The following is a 12,893-nucleotide window of genomic DNA, read 5'->3' as shown; positions in this document are numbered from 1 at the left end:
TGCAGTTACTCTTAGTGTGTGAGTGATTATACTACTGTTTTAATTTTTGATCTGTTTTTGAAAAGCAAAATAACTGAAGGGCAATGACTAACTAGTAGTAACTATCAGTTTTCGTTTCAGGATCTATCTTCCACTAAGTATAGTTGTAAATATAGAGCAGTTTGTAAACATTATTTACACTTTTGCCATCTGTCTCTAAAAGATCAATTATTTGTATTTCAACCAAATCTTTGTCATAACTGTACAAATCAACAGTAAGTTTCATTCACAGCAATGATTTCTGTGATGTAAATCATTACAGCTAAGCCTATATAATATCAATTTTCAGGTTCAGAATTGTATTTTAACATTAGCTTGTATAATGTGCTATAAACATGTTGAGAAGAATGTTGCTCATTTATTTGCTACTACTACACTTACATGCAGTGCAACATTACACAAAACAAACTCAATGCTGTTGTTTCTGCATTCAGTGTATTGGAATGAGTGTTGCACTGACACTGACTTTCCTTTGCATTTAATTGAGTAACATAGTTTATTTGTTGGTTTTGAGAATCGTAATGTTAAGCCTTTTCTTATAAATTGCAATTGTGTAATATATTGAGTTGTCTTGGTCAAGGGATATGAGAACTTGCACCTTCAGATTGACAGCTATTCGGGTGACAGGGTATGACACCAAAAGACCACCACCTCATGCATCTCTCTGTTCTGAGAACAGTAAAGCACATTTACATTTATTAATATATGAACCCCCCACAGTTCAATCAAGCTTTTTTGCACATAACAAAATACTAGTGGGATTTCTGAGTGCCCTTCCTTCTTCCCCCTTTGGAAGTAGATAGGTAGATAGAAAGTAAAGATCAATAACTATTTACCTCTTTGTCTTTCTCTAATGTGCATGTGTCTTTGGTTGAGGGAACAGGGGAGAAACATCACTGGGGGCATCTCAGGCTGGAGACAGCAGCCCAGGACATCTTTCCTTCCCTTCCCCCCACTCAGCCAAAGAAGAATCATGGGGTGGTAACTCTTTCTCTTGCTCTCTTTCTCCATTTTCCCTTTCCCCTTCTCTCCCTTTTCTTCCTTTGTCTGTTTTGTTTACCTCTATACTCTCTCTCCTCAATAAATTGTCTCATCTTGAGATATGACCTCATTTGTGCCTTAATTTCATTCACAGGAATGTTCAAAAAAGGACCGTATCTCCTTCCCAACTTCTGGACTGAGACACCCTCAAAATTTTTCCTTATAATACAATTTATTGTACTCTTCCATTTGTTTAGTTATTTGTGTTTCTTAAGATGTGATCACTACCTGTGGCAAGTTTCAGAAGACAGCAGGAAAGGTCCAGAAAGGCAAATTGGTTCTCTGTCCTACACTTTGTTTAGTCATTGGCAAGTTGCTTTGATTACCTGCCTAGATTTCTTTTGCTCTGGCTCTCTGGGCATCACTTTATTGAGAAGGTGAATCTAAAGACAGAAACAGTTGACTTTTGAAATGCTTCCAAGTAAACAGCTTTTAATGTAACAACCTTTCTCCTAAAGTGATTTGTTTTTTAGTAGGGTTTTAAGATGCAGGATAAAGGACAACATTATGACTCTGGCAGTTTTCAAATTCCATATTGTCCTGGCACTGGACATGGTTCTCACTTTGGAAGAGCCACGAGTAACGCTGCAAGGACTTTCCTTGTGTTTTCACTACCCTTGTTGCCTTCTGCAATCAAGAAAGCCCGCGGGTTTTTCACTGAGGCATTAATCTGCTGTTGCTCAATTTTTCCAGTGTGTCTCAGTCAGGAGATAACTACTTACAGACCATTTGAGGAATACATGCAGCCTTTCCAAAAATTTCCCTCAGTGTCAGTTGTGTATTTTCCTCATTAGTTTTAAATCCTTGTTTGGTTGGCGCTGATTTCTTTGAACCATTAATCCTACCTAAGCTACACTTGACATCAGGAAACATGACATGCAGTATTAACAAGGATGCTCTTGGACTGTCTAATGTCAATACTGATAGTTTTTAATTTGGATACTCTTTGGATAACTTCTTCTGATGAAGGACATTCACTCTCTTATGTTTTATATTTCAGGCCACTTTTTCATAAGAATTTTTTTTTTCAAATTATAGATAATAACTTTTTATTAGAGTAGAACACATCTCAAAGCAGGATTGACACTGTCTGTTGGTGAGTTTACAGAAAAGTTAATGTCAAGGCTCACAACAGTTTACACTTTTTAGTTTTAAATGTGTTGCTGGTGGAAGAATGTTATGCAGCAAACACATGTTGTTAGGGTGTGGCTGTTTGAGGCTGTGCCTTTAAGGAAGGAGCACTCTGGCTAAATGTTTATAAAATATTTTGTACTCTAAACAAATTTCATTGGCAGATTAAGGGGGAGGTGAAGTCTTAGACCCAGAGCGGCTGGAACTTTCGGTTCAGTTTCTTTTCCTTTGCTCTCCCTTTCAGCTGGACTGCTTCTGGGCTTCTGGCCAACAGATAAGAGATACTAACTCCCTGTAGCTAGGCCTCTGTCTGCCTTGCTAACTACCCTTTTCTCTTTTCTAACCCTCTTTGGGGAAGAAGGGAGGTAGGGGGGTGAAGGGGGCACAGGGGGAAGCCCCCTCTGTTGGGGGTCTGGTTTCTGATAGTGTTTATTTGCTGTATATTTCTGTATATATTGTAAGATACCTGTATGTATTGTGTTATATGTAATCTGCTTCCTATATATGCTTGTAAATATAGTCTGCTTTCTCTGACTGAGTTTAGCCGTGGTTTCTTACTCTGTGGGGGAGGGAGAGCTAGGCCCTCTCTCAACCCACCACATTATTGACGCCCAATGTGGGGCCCTCTCTCAACCCACCACATAGGGAAATTGCTTTGTCATCTTAAGTTCTTAATTTTCACTTGCCATTCAGCTAATGTTTTTTTAAATTTATTTTTTTTTTCTCCTTGCATTTCTTGAGCTATGGCTTAATGTTTGTTCCTAGAGATTTGGTTTATGATGTTGTTTCCATTGAAAAGAATGACAAAAGGCTGTCTAATGTCATCAGAAACAGGACTGGGGCCTCTCTAATTTTATTTATTCATTATTTTGAGTAATCAGAAGCATAACTTAAGTGTCTGCAAATTTTCTGAAACTGTCATCTGCTAAAACTTGTCCATAATCACAAATGTCTCCTAAATGTTAATATTAATTCAATTCTGTATTTTTTTTAAATCTATCCAATTAGTAGAAACAGCTACACTTCTTATAGCACTTTGAGTACTGGGTTCAGTTTCTGGGCCCTCAGTACAAGAGGTTGAAGTGCTGTGCTGGTGCAGGTCTGGAGAAGGGCAGTGAAGCTGGTGGAAGGTCTGGAGAACAGGTCTTGTGAGGAGTGGCTGAGGGTACTGGGGTTGTTTAGTCTGGAGAAAAGGAGGCTGAGGGTTCTGTACTCCCTGGAAGGAGGTTGCAGTGATGTGGGTGCTGGTCTCTTCTCCTTTGTAGGAAGTGGTAGTGTGAGACGCAAAGGCTTCAAGCTGCAGCAGTGGAGGTTTAAGCTGGATATAAGAAACTTGTTGACTGAAAGGGTTCTTGAAGACTGGAACAGTCTCCCCAGGGAGGCATTTCAGAGACACCTAGATGTGGTGCTGAGGGACATGGTTCAGTATCAGACTCAGTAAAGATAATGGTTGGAGTTGATATTTTGGTCTTTTCCAGACAAGAGGATTTTATGGTTCTATTTCATCTTTCTCTAAAAAAGAGGAAAAAAAATAATAATAAGAAAAAAAAAGGGAAATTAAGTTACTTCAAGGAACAACTCGTGTGACCACTACTGCTGAAATACTCAGACTGGTTAGACTGGAGGGAGTACACAAGCTCTTAGAGGCAGGTTGTGTTTATGTGAAAATGAGTTAGAGCTGGACATTTCATTTGTGATTTCATTTTATTGGTTCATTTTTTCTTCTGTACCTTCAGGGATAATAAGAACTGGGAGGTTTTTATGACCTTTGTGGGAATTGCTGGTTCTTGGCATCATTTGGAATGTAACCTTTTGGTGGGAATTTCCATGGCTGATGTTAAAATTCTTACTATTCATGAGGATAAAGTATTCATTCCAGGTTGTTTTGCTGTTCCCATACTGCAGTAAGGGCAATCTCCACATTAGCTTCTTATGAGTACCTTAACTTTCTATTTCTGCAAGGGCAATCAATGTTGTTGTGGTTGGTGGTTTTTTGTGGTTTGTTTTTTTGTTTGTTTGTGTGTGTGTGTTCCTAAACCAAAGCATTTTCAACAGAACTTTGGTGGAAAACTATGGGGGTGTTATTTTTCCAGTATTCTCAAGGGCAAGCAAGTTGCCCATGGCTGTATATGCATTTGCCAAGCTGGTACTGAGGCAGGTTTCTGAATACGTGCTGCACACGCAGAGGCTTGATTTGTACACGCCAAAGAGTATTGCCCATAAACACAAGAATACTGTTGGATATCAGATTGTTGGATGTGAAATGGAGGATCAGGATACCACAGTGGAAACCAGCCTTGTCAGCTCCTTAACTCTGTCTTCGTGTATTCTAGCAAGTGATTAATTTTCAGATCTTTCAATTCTCACTGTTTCAAATAATCAAAAGCTATAAGTAGATGATGTCATTGGGAGGAAAAAAATGAAAGAAAAAAATGTCTCATTATTTTAATGTTCAGACATATTTTCAATTCAGCAGCCAGTTAAAATACACGGAGTACACACACTTATTTACACTACTTCCAAAAATAAACTATTTTCCTTTTGAAAAGACCTGCAGCTGAGTTTATAGTTGAAGTTTCACAGTTTGTTACCCCTTATGTATAGATAATAGTGTTTTATAACAGTAGGACACATCTCAAAGCAGGACTAACACTGTCTGTTGATGAGTTTACAGAAAGGTTTATGTCACGGCTCACAATTTTCCCCTTAACAATAACATTTTTTTTTTCTAATTTTGAAGAGAAGAGGCACATTAAGGTCACCATGGAGCTGTACAGAAGATATTTCTTTATAGGCAGTAAATTATTGCGAATTAATAGTTATGTATATCTTATGGGTTCAGATTAATTTACTCCCTCAGAATGACATCTTGTAGTGAAAAAACAACCAAACTGGAAATCAAGCATTTTGGAGTCTTTTGAAAAGTTTTTGGGTTTGTGCACAATTGTGTTTTGGGCAGTTGAACTGTGTATGTGAGAAATTGATGTTGGTTCTTGAATTATAAAAGTTGTTTGTGAAAGAAGTGATGATTCTTTTGTTAAAAGACTGCTCTTGTGTACAGTTTCAGAAATTTCCACTTAGATTTGCATATCATTTAAAGAGTCAGTCATCAGCAAGTTTGCAGATGACACCAAGTTAGGAACAGATGTTGGTCAGTTAGAGGGTAAAAAAGGCTCTGCAGAGGGACCTTGACCGACTGGACAGATGGGCAGAGTGCAATGGCATGGCATTTAACAAGTCTAAGTGCCGGGTGCTGCACTTTGGCCACGGCAACCCCATGCAGAGCTACAGGCTGGGGTCAGAGTGGCTGGAGAGCTGCCAAACAGAGAGGGACCTGGGGGTGCTGATTGACAGCCGCCTAAACAAGAGCCAGCAGTGTGCCCAAGTGGCCAGGAGGGCCAATGGCATCCTGGCTTGTATTAGGAATGGTGTGGCCAGCAGGAGCAGGGAGGTCATTGTGCCCCTGTACTCTGCATTGGTTAGGCCACACCTTGAGTACTGTGTCCAGTTCTGGGCCCCTCAGTTTAGGAAGGACATCGAGACACTTGAATGTGTCCAGAGAAGGGCAACAAGGCTGGGGAGAGGCCTTGAGCACAAGCCCTATGAGGAGAGGCTGAGGGAGCTGGGATTGTTTAGCCTGGAGAAGAGAAGAATCAGGGGTGACCTCATTGCCCTCTACAACTACCTGAAAGGTGGTTGTAGCCAGGAAGGGGTTGGTCTCTTCTCCCAGGCAACCAGCACCAGAACAAGGGGACACAGTCTCAAGCTGTACCAGGGGAGGTTTAGACTCGAAGTGAGAAGAAGGTTCTTCACTGAGTGAGTTGTTCGTCATTGGAATGTGCTGCCCAGGGAGGTGGTGGAGTCACCGTCCCTGGAGGTGTTCAAGAGGAGATTGGACGTGGCACTTGGTGCCATGGTCTAGTCGTGAGGTCTATCGAGACAGGTTGGACTTGATGATCCTTGGGGTCTCTTCCAACCTTAGTTGTACTGTGCTACTGTGGTTTAAAAAAACCCTAATTTTTAATAAATTTGCAAAAAAAATTAATAGCAGAGTAGTGCTTGGTGTATTTACATTTGGTTCGTTTAATAGAAAATAGCCTTTAATCTTATTTTTATTCCCATTTTTATATCTTGTAGGGTATTTCCTTGCCTGAAAAGTAGTGTATTAAGAAATTGAGTACAGTATCTTTTAGAGGATTTATGGTAATGCTGCTGAATTTAGCTGAGCACGAACAGCATGGTGAGCCCCTCAGGGTCTCTTCATTTTCCTGACACACTCCACTGCTGCCCCATTAACACTTCGTATGTTATTGCCATCTACTCAGTTTAATGAGTATCTATGAATTTGAAATTCTACCCAAGAAACAATAGCTAAAATAACTGACGCACCTACTTCAGCTTTCAGCAGATTATCTTACTCCCTTTGTAATTTTCCTTTTTTTTTCTTTTTTTAAATAAAAAGTACATTTCTGTTCTTCAGCAGTGTAGTTACATCATAGTGTTTAATTATGGTAGACACTAATGACAAGCACTGAGTAATGGACGCTGTGTGTCAGCACGGAAGGTAAACACATGCTGAAGAACTGCTAGAGGAGGCTTTTTCTTTAAAATTTATCATACTAATACTGACTCTTTAATCAGAGGAAGGAGTCATACTGCTGGAGATGGAGACTTTGTGCTATCAAAACAGAATATTATATTTTTTCTAAGAAATCATAAAGAAGAATGACTAGGTGCTCTTTTCTGATACCTCTATGAATCCAAGGGTCAGTATATGGCTCATTAGGTTGGATTCCTAAAACAGAATTTATCACATTCCTCTGAATGTATGCATAAACCATATTTAATTATTAAACAATAAGGTGTATTATCAGAGAAGGACTCAACCTGAATTACAGCCTGAGTTATGCTGGCTTTAAGAACAATTCTGATTGTTCACTGTTGACTAAACAGTGAAAACGAAAGCTGTCTCTAAATCACCTTAGATATATAGCATATATGGAAAGTCTTTGCAGGTCCAAAGTTTGAGTGACTGAATAAATTTCTATTATAGAAAACTAAGGAAATCAGTTGAATAACATAACAAGTGTTTTATGAAATGCATTTATTGAAAGCCTGTTTATAAAAGCTAAAATAACATGCGAGTGATTTTCTCTGTTTCTGGTAAGCTTTCTATCCTTTACTAAAGTTGGGTTTTGTTTTTGGTTTTGTTTTGTTTTGTTTTTTTCTTTTAGAAAATGAATCTGGAAGAAAATTGGTGAATCCAATCCAGTGGACCTACAAGCACTCTGACAGGCTCAGAGAGCAGAGTCTGGACCAAAGAGCAATTACCCCACCAAACGATTTCAGGTACAATTGACCTAAATATAGCACTCTCTTGAGATTATTGACAAGAGTTCATTTCCTGTAGTGCTTTTCCCATTTGCTACTCCTGGTAACTACTGTGATCTTATCTGCCTGGTGCTGCATGACTTCTGAGATGCAGCTAGTAGTTCTGTTGAGCATTATCTTTAAACAGACAATTCATGCTAAAAGAGTCATTTGCAGTTAAATTAGATGATGCATGTATTATGTTTGCTGCTGGAGTTACACAGAGCAGTAATGACTGAATCTGTTTGGGCCTGGATGCACTAAAAATTTCTTTACTGTGTCATCAGAAAGGTAGTAATAGTTAATTGTAAATAAATAGGAAATTTTGTGTCATTAAACTTCAACATTTGAGTCATCTGTGCAAGACAGATATGGTGAAAAGCTTGCTGTTTGTGTCTTTGTATACATACAAAAAGTATATCTCTATATCTATAGAGATATACAAAGAATAGTTTCCCCTAGCGTCATTCTCTCTCCAGGCAATCCCTGTAGTTATCATATGCTGGCATGAAAAATACAAATGAACAGATACAGTGGGTGTGGAAGTGTGCACAATGGGGACAAACTGAATTCAGAAGCTGGGACTGATAAAACCAATTTTGGTTTTGAAGAACACATTTTTCTTCAGTATTGCTTGCAATTTTGTGCCCAACGCTGGATATGTTTGCGTACCATGTACGTGGTGTTCATCGCAGAGAACTGGTTTTTTCATGTCCTATTTTTTCTTTACTATTTTCTTGTTTAGAAAATCTATGTATTAGCCAGAAATTCCAAAGGCTATTATGTGATTCCATGCTGAGCAGCTGTTGGGAAGCCATTTTTTACAGACCTTTATCAACAAATAGGGCAGGATACAATTGTGCTGCTGTTTTCCTACTTATCCCCTATGTTTCCCCAAAAGAACACCAGAGTACTTATTTGATTAAGGGAATAAACCTCCACTGATAGTTGTAGGTCCCACTCATCAAAGGAAACTCAGGGAAAAGTTCAGTTGAAAACTGAATTATAAGATAGAGACACATATACAATATATTGTATATGTGCAATATCAGTGTATGTGTACTGACTTGGTTCTTTTGATTGTAATAAACAGTAGTCACAAATGTATTTAGACTCAGGAATTATATACTGGACAGGCAGAGGTCCTAGAAGTTTTTGCACTGTGCTATAGGATCTGAGAAATCTCTGTAGCTCTTTCATGTGGGCTGCTAAATAAAAGAATTTTCAATTTTGAGAACTGAGGGGATGTACATAAAAAAAATTACATTGTTTCACAAGAATGTCTCTGTGTTGTAGACTCTTCCAGAAAGCAAGAAAAATGAGGAACCATGGGCCTAGTAGGGAAAAAGAAAGAGAGAGATAGCTCATGCACTGTTACCAACAGCTCCAGAGTCTGAATTGAAATATTTACCTTTTTTTAACCTTTGATATTTTACAAATGGAACTTACCACATTCACATTGACTCTAGCACTTCTGCAAGAGCGTAGCCTTGCAGACTAAGCCCTACTGGTGTGATTTTTACTATTTTCTTTTTGCCTGCACAAAACACATCTACTACTTGATCTTACGTCTGCAGAGGAATACAAGATATGTACATTTTGTTAATGATCATCTTTACATTCCAGGTACAAATAGCATAAACCCAGATAGATGTACCTACTATAGATTAGTAAATCAGTTTAAAACTTGGGAGCTAACCCCTGAAAACATCATGTGAGCTCCCTTCTGTATATGAATGGTCTTTACGAGGATTGCTTACTTCAGGTGGTGACAGATTGAAACATCATTCAGGGCCTTATATTAAACTTCATCTTATCTTATAGACCAAATGAAAGGTACAACATGTTAAGCATTTTTTAACATAGTTATTTGATGTCTTCAGGGAACATTCTGATCCCTCACAGGATGCAGACCCATAGAGGACAATACCATCGATTAGGGATTTTAAGGCACTTTATCCCTGATGCTTTATTCAGTTTGCCCTGACAGGGTGGTGAAAAAACATAGTAAAGCAGCCCTAATTAGGCAGTGTTGGAATCCTTGGTATGCAACATTCTTCTTAGCCAGCTTTATATTCTTCCTGCTTGCTCTACAGTGCCTCAGGGAATAAGAAAAGTCTGGTCCATTAATTAGAGAATTAGCTTAGAGTTCGGCTTTTGTCTGTACCACAAACTTCCTGCAAGACACTTAACTATTGAACAAAATTCAGCAAGACCTAAGGATCAGGATTGTGACTGTAAAGCCTTTGACACTGTCTCCCACAGTATTCTCCTTCAGAAACCCATGGCACTAAGCTTGAATAGGTACACTCTGCACTGGATAAAAAAACGGCTGGATGGCCAGGCACAAAGAGTGGTGGTGGAGTTAAATCCAGCTGGTGCCCTGTCACTAGTGGGGTTTCCAAGTGTTCAGTACTGGTGAACCTTTTTAATATCTAGATAGGGGGATTGAGTGTACCCTCGGTAAGTTTGCAGATGACACCAAGCTGGGTGGTTGTGTCAACCTGCTATAGGGCAGGGAAGCTTTACGATGGAATCTGGACAGTTTAGAGAGATGGCCAAGGCTAATAGTGTGAAGTTCAGCAAGGCCAAGTGCCAGGTCCTCCACCTGGGTCACAACAACCCTATGGTAAGTTACAGACTTGCAGATGTATGGTTGGGATGTATGACCTGAGGGTATTGGTTGACAGGTGCCTAGATATGTGTGACCGTTTGAGGCTGTGCCTTTAAGAGAGAGACAGTGTTAGGAACACTCTGGCTGAATGTTTTGGTACTAGAACAAAAACATGATATTCTAAACGAATTTCATTGGTGGGTGGGCAGAATGCAACTTCAAATTGTAGGGCAGTTGGAATTTTTTCTCAGTTTAGGCTTCAGCCTGTTCTGCCGGGCCAGCCTGATCTGCTGCTCTGCCTGCTTCTCAGCAAACTAAGCAGAGCTGACCTTGAAATAAGCAAAGTAATTCCTGCATGGGCTTTTGAAGCTTAATAACAACTCTTTTCCTTAATAACTCCCTTTCTTTCTCTAACCCCTTTTTGGGAAAAAAGGGAGGTAGGGGGGGAGAGAGGGAGTTACAGGGATGGAAAACCCTCCCTGAGGAGGGAATTTTATTGTGTTATTTTTCCGTGGCCCATGTGGCCACAGAAGCCAATGGCATCCTGGCTTGGATTAGAAACACGGTTGCCAGTGGGAACAGGGAGGTGATCATCCTTCTGTACTCAGCACTGGTGAGCCCACACCTCAAGTACTGTGTTAGGTCCTGGGCACCTCTCTGCAAAAAGGACATTGAGATGCTGGCGTGTGTCCGGAGAAGGGCTACAAGGCTCATGAAGGGCCTGGAGCACACATCCTACATGACGAGTGTCTGAGGGAGCTGGGGTTGTTCAGTCTGGAGAAGAGAAGGCTGAGGGAAGACCTCATCACTCTCTACAGCTACCTGAAGGGAGGTTGGAGCGAGGAGGGGCCCAGACTCTTCTCCTTGGTGTCAAGTGACATGACTAGAAGAAATGGTTTCAGGATGTTCCAGGTGTGGTAGGTTGAGAGAGGGCTTAGCTCTCCCTCCTCCACAGAGTAAGAAACCACAGCTAACTCAGTCGAAGAGCAAAAGCTATATATTTACAAGCATATATGGAAAGCAGGTTATATATATATAACACAATATATACAGGTATTTACAATATATACACAGAAATACACAGCAAAGACAAATAACACAACAAAAATCCCTCCCTCAGGGAGGGATCCCCTCTTTGGAACCCCCTCTCTCACCCCCTTACCTCCCTTTTTCCCCAAAAAGGGGTTAGAGAGAGAGAAAGGCAAGTTACTAAGGAAAAGAGTTGTTAGCAAGCTTCAAAAGCCCATGCAGGATTAGTGTTTGCTTATCTGAAGGCCAAGTCCAGCAGTTCGCAGAAGAAGCAGGCAGGGAGAACAGGCTGAAACACCAAACTCCCCCAACTCCCAAACCGAACTGAACTGAGGAAAAAATTTTCCAACCGCTTCACAATCTAAAGCTGAATTTTTGTTTATCAACCAATGAAATTCGTTTAGAATATCAGAATGTTTTGGTTCTAGTACCAAAAACATTAGCCAGTGTGTTCCAGCAGTGTTTGTTCTTAAAGGCACAGCCTCAAACGACCACAGTCCACCCCTTTCTAAACAATTTCATTGGCTGTTCGTACTGTCCATCCAATCCAGAACAATATTTACAGTTCGTAAGTTAAATTCATCGTCCATTCCGGCTATACTCAGATGTAGATGATTCAGAAGTCCAAGAAAATCCAAAATCAAGAAAATGGAAAACAGTTTGTCTCTCCGCAGACGAAGCGAAGAAAAAGGGAAACAGGGACTCAGGGACTCTCAGTTGACTCAGGGCTCTCAGGGTTCTCAGGGTTCGTGCACCGTAGATTCCTCAGGGACTCTTTCCTTTGGACGCGCTGTAGCTGTACAACATTCTGAAATTAAACTCTCTCAGCTAAAGTTAAATCTCTTTGTGGAATACACTGAATTTCACCATTCTCTTGCATTACCCAATAAGTGTGACCCGGACCTTCTGCTGAAACCACCCCTCGGACAGGTTTAGCCTCTCCTGAGGGCGAAAATACCCAAACAGTTTTACCTAACAGATTCTTTTCCCTAACAACAGGAACTCTATCACCTTCTACTTTCTGTAGCAGATCAGAATGTGCAGGTCCAGCTCGGTTCACTGAACCTCTACTGTTCACCAGCCAGGTTGCTTGTGCTAAATGTTTCTCCCAGTTTTTCAAAGATCCACCTCCCATGGCTTTGAGAGTGGTCTTCAACAAACCGTTGTAGCGTTCAATCTTCCCTGCAGCTGGTGCATAATAAGGAATATGGAAAATCCACTCAATACCGTGCTCTTTTGCCCAGCTCTTTACAAGGTTGTTCTTGAAGTGAGTTCCGTTGTCTGACTCAATCCTCTCTGGAGTTCCGTGTCTCCACAGGATCTGTCTCTCCAGACCGAGAATGGTGTTGCGTGCAGTTGCATGTGGGACTGCGTAAGTTTCCAGCCATCCAGTGTTTGCCTCTACCATAGTAAGCACGTACTGCTTACCAGAACGAGAACGTGGTAGAGTGATGTAGTCAATCTGCCAAGCTTCACCATACCTGTATTTGGACCATCTGTCACCATACCACAAGGGCTTAATTCTCTTTGCCTGCTTAATAGCAGCACAAATGTCACAGTCATGGATGACTTGTGTGATGGCATCCATGGAAATGTCTATGGATCTGTCACGAGCCCATTGGTATGTTGCATCTCTGCCTTGATGTCCTGACGAATCGTGAGCCCACCG

At 40.5% G+C, this 12,893-nt stretch overlaps 1 protein-coding gene across 15 annotated transcripts in view; it reads left to right on the top strand.

Moving 5' to 3' along the window:
- Positions 1-12,893, top strand: part of MYT1L (myelin transcription factor 1 like) — a 334,473-nt gene that overhangs the window by 83,261 nt on the left and 238,319 nt on the right. For all 15 annotated transcript variants that reach the window (XM_054180000.1, XM_054179998.1, XM_054179996.1 and 12 more), the window contains one exon: positions 7,446-7,560. The gene's annotated coding sequence lies outside the window, so the exon portion shown is untranslated. The remainder of the gene's footprint in view (positions 1-7,445; positions 7,561-12,893) is intronic.

The sequence above is a fragment of the Dryobates pubescens genome, chromosome 3 (genome assembly GCF_014839835.1).
Source record: "Dryobates pubescens isolate bDryPub1 chromosome 3, bDryPub1.pri, whole genome shotgun sequence".
Lineage (NCBI taxonomy): Eukaryota > Metazoa > Chordata > Aves > Piciformes > Picidae > Dryobates > Dryobates pubescens.
The sequence above is the reverse complement of the archived record's forward strand: the minus strand, read 5'-3'. Positions and strand labels throughout refer to the sequence as shown.